Source organism: Monodon monoceros, unplaced genomic scaffold (assembly GCF_005190385.1).
Source record: "Monodon monoceros isolate NGI ecotype Baffin Bay Population unplaced genomic scaffold, NGI_Narwhal_1 Super_Scaffold_21, whole genome shotgun sequence".
In the NCBI taxonomy this organism is placed as follows: Eukaryota; Metazoa; Chordata; class Mammalia; order Artiodactyla; family Monodontidae; genus Monodon; species Monodon monoceros.
The window spans coordinates 54,208,145-54,218,789 of record NW_021703778.1 but is presented as its reverse complement, the minus strand read 5'-3'; the positions used below and the strand labels follow the sequence as shown (position 1 = coordinate 54,218,789).

Sequence of the window (10,645 nt, the reverse complement as noted above, 5' to 3'; positions counted from 1 at the left end):
TTCTCTAATATTCTTAACTAAAGATGGCCTCTTTTGCAAGTGAGAGGTGAGTGATGAGAGCTCTATATTCTGCAAGATGCTTATTTCTAATGGCTGTTTTTGTTTGGTGATAATAGTCTTCTCTGCCTAGAGCTTCCTTGAATTTTTTTTTAAGAGATCTTAATTGTGGAAAATATACTAAGAAAACTTGGGACACAGATATGCATGTAATTGCATGTTGGGTATAAGGTGAGTGTGGGTATTTTGTTATGGATTGCTAATTCAAAGCTTCTGCAGAGTTCCGTTGGGGTCATGTACCAGTATACTCAGTTTGCAAACATTCATGGAAGTAAATACTTGATGTCCCTAAGAATTTTTCCTGCATTCCTGCATTTAAATGAATACATGTTTCATCTAAAACATGGTTGGACAACAACTTACTGATTTCCTGTTCACATTTATTAACTGACTCCATAAATATATACACATTGCATAGCAATACATATTTTCAGTGTGGTTTACAGTTTCAGTTAGAATTCTGGGACGTTTTAAAACTGAAGTAAGAATTCTGGGATATAATAGTTATACTACCTTAAATAACCTTCATGTTTCTGAGTTATTTGTGGTATTCTGTGCTTATGTGATAGGTAAACTGGACTTGGTGTAAAAGCATGTCAGATGTGACATAGTTCCCTGCCTTCATAGACTCATTGTTAATCATGTAATCCTGTCAAATTTTAAAATCCTGTAATTTTTTCCAACTTCATTGATATCTAAGTGATAAATAACATTGTATAATTTTAAGGTACGCAGCATGATGTCTTGTAATGTGTATATATAGTGAGAAGATTACCGCAGTAAGTTTAGTTAGCACGTCTGTTACCTTACATAGTTACCATTTCTTTTTTTGTGTGTGTGAGAATATTTAAGATCTACCATCTTAGCAGATTTTTAGTATACAATGTAATATTGTTAACTAGTCAACATGCTGTTCATTAGGTCCCTAGAACTTATTCATCTTATAATTGAAAGTTTATTGCCTTTGATCAGCATCTCCCTATTTCCCCCACCCCCTAAGCCCCTGGAAGCAATCACCATTCTATTCTTCAGATTTTTTTAGATTCCACATTATAAGTGAGATCAGAAGTCTTTAATTTTTGTAAACAAAACTGATGTTTTGTTTTATAGGTCTTTACTGGTAGAGGTAATTTATGGAATTATGTGAAAATGGTAGTACTTGTCTAGCATTTTCAAAATCTTACAAAGATTAGAAACACTTTATTGTATTAATTTCAAATAAAACTTTTACTTATTACAGCACATAGTCTGTTATAAGCCTCTGCTGTATCATGAAATTTTCAGATACATGGTTTTCAGTTTATAATACATTGCCAGATTCTGTTGTACTCATCTTTGCATTCTAATTCCCTTGGGACTGGCCATAAATATAATAATTTTCAGTATTTGTATTTTCTTAAAGCAATGCATGTTATCTTTTTTTTTTTTTTTTTTTTTGGTCTTGAAACTTTTTCAGTCATATGCAGTGCCAAAGGAAGAGAGAATCTGGTCACTGAATTTTCTGAAATGTCATTGTGGATCCTACCCAGTAGTGTTGCAACAAGGCTAAAAGTCGTATTAGCTGCCTTTAGGACAGAAACAAACCACTCCTTTTGTGGACCAAACCACAAGGTAAAATAACCTTGTTTAAAGAAAAAAGTAGGAGTGTATTGCAGAGGCCTTGACTAGGTTTATGATGACACAGGACCTTGTCTGAACATGATGATTTCAAAATTTGAGCTTAAAAGGACACTCTGAAATCCAGTCAATGTGCCTCAATAGACTTTTCAGAGGACATTATTCTTAGCAGAAAATGTTGGCTTGACATGTGAAAACTGAATAGCTAGAAATGGCAGGTGTAGTCGTACACTTCGCCAGTTTTTCAAACATCCCTTATTTTCTTTTCATAGATTTTTCTGAGCTAATTATTTTCTCTTTTTTCTTTTTTTTATATATACATATATGTGTGTGTATATATGTGTGTGTGTGTGTGTGTGCCCACACACACTGTTCAAAGCAAAAATGGGAGCTCACCCTTGGATCTCAGAAGGCACACAGGTGGCGAGATGGAAACAAAGACATATAAAAAGGAAGCTGCCACCTCTTGGATCAGACATTGAATGACAGAGTTCTAGGTGTCTAAGCGTTGTCCAGAAAGAATATTTATGGAACACATATGAAACGCAATGAATGTGGTAAGTGCCCTTACAGGGATGTTGGTGTTTAAGGAATTTTTTTTTTTTTCTTCAGTTGCTTGCAGTTGGTCAGTGCGTTCAGAGCCTATCACAGGGTAAATATTTAAGAAATACGACATTACTGATTTTTTTAAATGTTATTAGATACTTTACAGTTACTTCTTTTAGTGAAATATCTGAAATTAGAATCTAGGGCTGTCTGATATCTAATTTCATACTCTTAATACTCCGTAGTCTCAGTAGGCAGTTTGACCCTTATCTGGGAATAGCTATTTAGTGTATTACCAGGATGTGTTTCAGAAAAGCTAAATACTTTGTCATGAAGTTTACAATGTATTTATAGGGATACATTTTAGTCACTTTTGTTGGAAAGTGGAAATAAAGTGCTGTTTCAGTTTAGTTACATGGTGAAGGCCTACTAGAAGAGCAGTATTTGAAATCCAGTTATGTTTGTTCTAGATGTGAATGTTAATATACAGCTTCAGGTGTTCACATAGCCAGTCCATCTTTGCCAGCAGTGAATAGGAGCAGTTAGTACAGGGGAGCTCCTGGGTTTTTGCTACAGGATTCTTCATTCAGCTTCGCAAATGGTAGATGAAGAAACCTTGTTTCTATGACTTCTGTCCTTCAGTCATAAAAATGACCAATAAACAAAAATTTCTAGGAAGCCGTAGATGTTTTAACAAATATTTCTAAGAGTAGATATGATCTCAGTGAATAGTGTGTTGATTTCCTAGATGTGGTAACTTCTACCTATTATACTTTTAGGGTAAGGTTTATCCAGTTTATATTCTGTTTTAGTCACTGAACTATGCATAACTTGAATTACTTTGCATTTAGGCATATGTATTTTAAGCATCCACTTCTGGGTCATTTTAAGTGGACCATAAACTGGCAATACCAATAGATTTCCACGTGTCCTGTTTTCTGGGGAAATTTCATCAAATATGTTATAGCTTAGCAGTAAATAAATACTCTGGCCATATTGGTTATTGAAATCTAGTACTGTTTTCTAATGATGGTTCTCTGTAGTGTTAGTGTTATAATGAACTGTCCACTTTACTTATGAAATCTGAAAATTAGTCACTTTATTTGGGATTCCTCTAGGTTTGTAAGTGGTAAAGAATATAAAATATGAGTCAAAACAGAGTCACTCCCCATGCTATAGCAACTGAAGAATGAACCCAGACTTGAAACAAGGAGACTTCATTTCCATGGCTTGGACTGAATAAAATAAGAAATCACAGAGGATTTTTAAAAATTGTGATATGATTGCTATGAGAATAAGTTATTGCAGTGATACCAATTTTTCTTTTGTAGGATGGCAGAAAATTCAGGCATTATATTTTTCTAATTATCTTTTGCATAATGTGTAACCCTCTCTAGAGAACTTGGCTAGACACTGGATTTGAATTTTAGACAGGGTGTTTTCTCGACTAAAAGAGTGAATTATGGCCCTAAGTGATGTCAAAGTAACAATACAAATATTCCACCTCCCAAAATCGCTTAAGTCACAATGAAGAAGAAACTTTTATAAAAGCCTTGAGTTACTGAATAATATTTTTGTTTGTCTAAGATTATAACATGACAAGTTTTGGAAAAATGATTACAAGAATGTGCATAGATAGGAGAATGAAACATTAATGGTTCACTAGAGGAGTTGGTGTCATTATGACTGTTCTTTTTCCAAGGCCTGTCATAAAAGTTGGCATCTAGTAGGTTTTTGATGGATAGTAAGTTTTGTTACATTGTTGTCTTAATTACTGGTAGAATCAACATGTGAATGAACAAAAGGTACAAGAAATTTGCCTTATAGGCAAAATTTGGCTTCCCGTTTAACCTTTATTTTCTGATTTTTTTTTTTTTTTTTGTAAGGGTTGAGTCAAGAAACAAGGAAGTTTATTGTGCCACAGCCTGGAAGCAGGGAATTGGGTGGTACTTTCTCCCCCACCCCACTGCCTGCACTGTGTGGCTTATGGGATCTTAGTTCCCAGACCAGGGATTGAAACCAGGCCCTCAGTAGTGAAAGTGTGGAGTCCTAATCACTGGGCCGCCAGGGAATTCCCTGGATGGTACTGCCTTCAACTCACTTATGTGAGAGTGCCAAATTTTGATTTGGGGCTTTGCTGGAAAGAGAAATTGTTGTCTCTTCTTACAAGACACCTTTCCCTGTTTAGTCTAGCTCACTGGAGAATAAATCTTCATGTACAGAAACAAAAGGCATGTCTTTATTTGAATTTATTTCTAGAGCATACCTCTTAGAAATCAAGAGGGCATAGTTGTTGAGGCATATACAACAGAGTTTACTTATTAGTGGCTAACAGAGTACTTGACCACATAAAAGTATGTGAAAATTCATCTGTGGTATTATTTAGGTTGGCAAAATATATTGATTATTTATTCTCTTGGTTTTTATAATGCACCTTAAACATTGTACTACAATTCATTGTAAAAGAAAAGACTTTGAATACTTGTTTTTGAAATGACAAACACATGTACAGATAATTCAAAGAAAGTAATGGCAAATAAATGGGAAATATCTCAAATTAATTCATAAATCCTTTTAAAATCATCGTGTAATATATATTTCACTATCAATTTTACAGAGATTTGAAACATGATGTCAACTAGAAGGTGATTGGCTATCATTCATGGACATGAATGGAGCCTAAGAAAGATGGACAAAGGATTTCATCCAGAAACTTAGAATCTTTTTTGCACAATAGATACTCCAATATATATGGCTGTTTTGGAGCTACCTTTCATATTGAAACTTCTAACTGGCCCCCTTGCTTCTAGCTTCAGATTCTCTAATTGATCTGTCTGCCATAGCAGTCTTTGGGAAAGATGACGAAACCACATCATGTCCTTCATAAATCTGCAGTTGACATGTTTTAAAAGTGTTAGAAATAAGCAATAATCAGAGAAGAGGACAAAGATTATATAAACTGATAATATTTAGAGCATCTTTTGCCACTGTCAAAACTGGAAATTTTCCAGTTCTAGTGGCTGAACATTTGGATTCATAAAATTCAGACACTCCTTTCCTCTTACCCTGTGGTCCATAAGAATCTCAAGAAATTTGCACAGCAAGATACAATGTGATTGCAACCCAGGATGATTTTAGGGTAGTTTTGCAAACTGTTTTTCTGTTAACATAGATGAACAGATTTTTCTGGAGTATCCTGAGCAATTGTACTTATGGACTGCTACGGAAGTCTACACCTCATACCATTTTAAGGGGTTTTTGGCCAGGGCTCTCCTGTAGAGACATTTTCTAGATCTTTTAATCTGTATTGATTTGCCTGATCCAACAGCATCAGGACAGCATCTCTCATTCCAGGTTTCTCCCCAAGATTCAAGTGTGTGAAGGGTATCTACTGAATTGAAAATATTTCAGCTGGGTAAAACTTGAAGTATTGGCTAGGCTGTACAAACTCAAGTGAACATAAGCTAACCCTGTAAGAATATGTGGATAGGAAGGGAAGGACAACAGATCTTGAGTTTAGCTGGAAGCTTCACCAGCTCTAAAATTACAGACAAAATAGAAATTTATACTGGCCTGTACTTCATCTTGGCTCTTGTATATTTGCATTTCATTGGCAGTCTTTGGATTGGTGGGGTGGAATATTTTCCTTGCCATGGAATATCAACTTGCCTTCGAAAGTTACCAGTAAAAAGCCCTATATATGTGGCATTTGTATGCATACGTGATAAACCTTATTTTCCCCCACGGCATTTTAAAACAACTTGAAATCTAATCCCATTAACTAATTAACTAGATATATGTACCTTATGAATTTATTTAAATACTTAGAAAAATTGTGTGTGGGTAATGGTATTGAAATTAAAATACTCAGTGAATGATGAATATGTGTGAACTGTTCATTGAATGTTAGGAGATGAAGAGAATGAAATTCAACATGTAATAGTTTATTGTATTTTATTCGTATTTTATTCTTTCTTTGCTTAATCTTTTGGAATCTAATACTCAAGTACAGAGGCCTACATTTATAAACAAATCTATTATCTTTAGATACTTTTTAAGATGAATGTTGTAATAATACAGCTTGTTTCCTAAGGAAGTTTCTAAAAACATGTTTGGTAAAATTGTCTTCTGGAAAAGACTTAAGAAAGGGATTCTGAGGACATTTTGTAAGCTATACACAATTCTGTATTATTTATGGATAGCAGAAAAGAGAAGGACATGGGAATGTTTAATACATCAATCATAAAAGCAAAGGAAGGCACTAATTACTATTTATATGCATTTTGAGAATACTGTGTATGAAATAACCAAATATAATTGCTTTGTGATATTTCTTAATGTATTGCAAATGCTAACAAAGAGTTTGCTAATATATGTAGAAGAATTATTTTTAATACATGATTATAGAAATAAGGATTGTTAGAATAACTCTGAATGATGTACATTTGAAATCATTTGATTGGATTATTGTGGTGGGTTTTTTTGGGGAGGGGGATTGTTCTGTATACAGTTGTTACCTAAGAACTTTTATTAAGGGTGCTCTATCTGGTTGTAGATGTTACCCTGTAAATGATTTTTATGTTACAATTTGTATGGTATGAGATTGCCTTATCATGATGGAATTTTTGCACAGGAGAAGAGCCTCTATGAACACTTGTATGATCAGGGTTCAGTGGGTGTTTTTTATTGCTTTGTATATAATAGAAAGACTACTGTGCTGTACCATCCTATCAGGCATAGAGGTGGGTGACATTTTGGGCACTTCAGTTACTAGAATATAATGTTGGTTACTGAGGAATTTCTAGACGGCTTTGTATTAGGTAAATAAAAGCTGAATTTAGGAGATAGAGAATTGGGGGTTTTTGGAGGGTTGTGTGTTTATATGCATATGCACAGAGACAGTTCTTAAACAGCATCCAGGCTTTACTCCATGCTCAGATATGTTGGGCATCTACATATATTTTATGAATATTCTAATATTAAACACAGGTAGAATTTTTTTCGTTTTGCCAGTGGAATTGCCTATCAGTATTCATTTCTGGTAGAAATTGTTAAACAGTTTGTTATAAACAGTGTTATAATGTTTTCTTGTTTAACCTCTAATTTTCTTTTTCTTTTTTTAACCTCTAATTTTCTACATGTATAAACATCATTGTAAATACATACCAACCTAATAGGATAGAAATATTTTTGTTTGCCAAAAAAAAATGTTCCATTTAGCCTCTCATTGTGTTCATTGGATCACTAGACTCAATTTTTAGGTTGTGAGAAATACATTGTGCAGTATTTAATATACATATATCATTGTTTTATGACAGGATTCATCATGGTGAAAACGTCACTGGACTGCCTTGATAGTTTTCAGATATATTTGTGTACAAATAGAACACAGCTCTTTGTATATCTTAAAGAAAGCTCCACATGTGGGAGCATAGGTTAAAAATGTTTTCATTTGTGAGTAGAATTTGACTTTTAATGAAAATAGTGAGTTGTTGTTTTAAAGTACTTATTTCTAGTTGTATAGGCAATTTGTAAATTTTTATGGATGATGTTAGTGATGGTATATCACACCTGAGTTCATTAAATAGTGGGCTGACCAAAGGAATGTTTTTGTATTATGTGAATATAATAGACACCATTATTGCATGTTTTTTAGGCATATTAGCTATAATTTTTGCATATTTTGTAAAATATTAACTATATAGAGTGAAAATTTTTGCTAATTGTCAGCTTATCTTAGCGAATAATTGGGCAGCTAAAGGGGTGTTTTTATAGATGGTTGTTAATAAAATAGTTAGAATGTATAATAGTTTTGCTTTAAACTTTTAGTTCTTGATTTATAGGGATTTCTTAACATATACATATGTATACATATACACACACATGGATACATGCACATATGTGTTTTATAAAACTAGTGATATTAAAAGTCATAGAATGGAATTATTTTTTGGCCTAAACAATTACCATTTGGCCTTGAGGGCAGATGATATAGGAAGTTTTAGTTTATAAACTTTATTTAGTTGCTGGAGGATACTGTGAGGCTGCTAGATATGTGGTAAACAAATGTTGGTTTTGTTTTTTTTTAAATAACATCTGCCTAGGATTTGCTGAGTAGGCATATATTTTGTGAGTACCAAACTGATAGACAAAGGTGAAAACACTGTTTTGGTAAATTGAATTGCTAAACCATGTCTATTTGGGATATATTTGGTTGCTCCGGATTGTATTATTACTTTCTTTTCTGTATTGAAGATACATGTTATTTCATGAAATAATTTTGGATATATAATATCTGTCAATTTTGGAAATACCTTTTCACTTAAATGTTAAAGTTATAATCATTGATCATAGATAGAGTGAGCATCTTCATGAATTAGGCTTGACTTTTGAGGGTTTTTTGTTTTTATGTTCTTGAGGTTTTGTAATTAGACATTCTTTGTTTAAAGTGTAGAAATCATTGCCATTCATATTTTTAAATACGTAAACTTGTACAATTTTTCTTACTCCAATCAAATTTTTGAGTTTTAAATGTTGGGACAGAGCAGGGAAGCATTTGACTGCTGTGTGTTGAACAGACAAGCTCTTCTATAACAACTTCCTAGGTATTTAGAACTCTGTCTCCATACACACACATACACACAATATATTAATAATTAATAATATTTTAATTTTGAACTAATGGTGAAAACTATCTATTACCAATAGAAGTGTTACATGACCCCTATGTGTTTATACTTGGTCTGTATGGGAGGGGGGGAATTATTAGGTAGTTGTGTGCATGTGATCAGATGTTTGTTTTTTATACCGTATAATTCAATAGATGTGCAGAAATTTCTGTCATAGTTTTGAACGTATATTTACCTAAAATTAATAGCACATAAGCTTTTTTATTCTTGTAGAATGAAATGGTACTTAGCTGAGTGACATTTAGACTTCTGTGTATGTAATTACATTACAAACACATGTTCTTTCTAGATATAGACATTTCTGATATACATATAATTTTACCTCTTTGTGGGACATGTAGGTATAACTTATTTTCCCAGATGTGCTGAGGTTCATGATGAAATTCACTTTTCTAAAGAACATTTTATAGAAATCTTTGTGTTCATTTGTTACATGGCAATAACCAAGACAATTTTGTAAGTAAGGGACAAGAGAAATAATTTAGTTTTAAACATCTGGTATTTCTAGATGTACTGAGAGTCTCAAAAAGTATAATTTTGTAAAAACTTTCATTGTAAATGTGTTAGTATTGATACTGTTGTCTTTTAAAATCAACATGGCAATGAAGTTGACAAACAGGCTCTTGGAGCTATGCAAAATTTATCATATTAGTTCGGTTGTTAAGAGGAAATGTTGACAAGATTATGCATTTACCCTGTTCTCATTTAGAAGAAGAATTTGCCATTGTATCAAGTATGTATATTTAAAACTTACACCATGTAAATTCACTTGGTATTTCTGGATGTACCGAGATTCCTGATATAGTTCATTTATATTATTATTTTTTATTAAGACTTTTTATTAAGGGCAGTTTTAAGGTCATAGAAAAATTGAGGGGAAGGCACAGAGATTTCCCATATGTCCCCTGCCCCGACACGTGCATAATCCCTCCCCCATTATCAACCCAGCACGTGTATAATCCACCCCTATTATCACATTCCCCCATCAGAGTGGTACATTTGTTATAATTCATGAGCCCATATCGACACATCATAAGTCACCCAATGTCAGTAGTTTATATTATGGTTAACACGTGGTGGTGTACATTCTGTGGGTTTAGGCAAGCATATAATGACATGTATTCATTGTCATCATATTTTAATGGCCCTAGAAATCCTCTTTGCTCCAACTACTTATCCCTTCCCTTGTATTTCTTTTTTTTACTTTGTTTTCTTTTTTTTTCCCTTTATATTCAAATTAATAAATGACTTGGTCAGATTTTATACTACCTCCTGGAACTATACACAGTTCTGTATGTGTTCCCTTGGTTGCATGACAATATTCAAGACAACTTTGTAAATAGGCAGATACCAGTTTTTAATTTTTATCATCTAGAATTTCTAGATGTATAGAGTCTCACAAAGTATAATTTTGTAAATAATTCACTGTAAAGTTTCATTGTTTTCTTATGTCTCAGCAGTGAAATTGATGGAACTGTGGATTTCTTGAGCTATATACATATTTTGGGATCTGTTGAGTTATGGGAAAGCAAAAGTTAAAAGGGTATTTTTTAACTTTTGCATTCTCATCTAAAAGAAAATTTTACATTTTAATCATTGTTTAGTGCTTGGATTTTTATACATTAAAAAAGCCAAGTCATAATTTGTAGTTGTGTTGCTGATAGAGCATTACATATTTTAATCAGGAGATTTTATTCTCTTTGAATTATACAGTTTTGTGTTTAATTGGACTGCAT

General features: G+C 33.0%; 1 non-coding gene across 1 annotated transcript; it reads left to right on the top strand.

Moving 5' to 3' along the window:
• The first annotated feature begins 1,724 nt into the window (after positions 1-1,724).
• Positions 1,725-1,798, top strand: LOC114905434. Its single transcript, XR_003796259.1, has one exon. It is a non-coding gene; the product is annotated as a small nucleolar RNA SNORD107 (small nucleolar RNA).
• Positions 1,799-10,645: the final 8,847 nt, after the last annotated feature.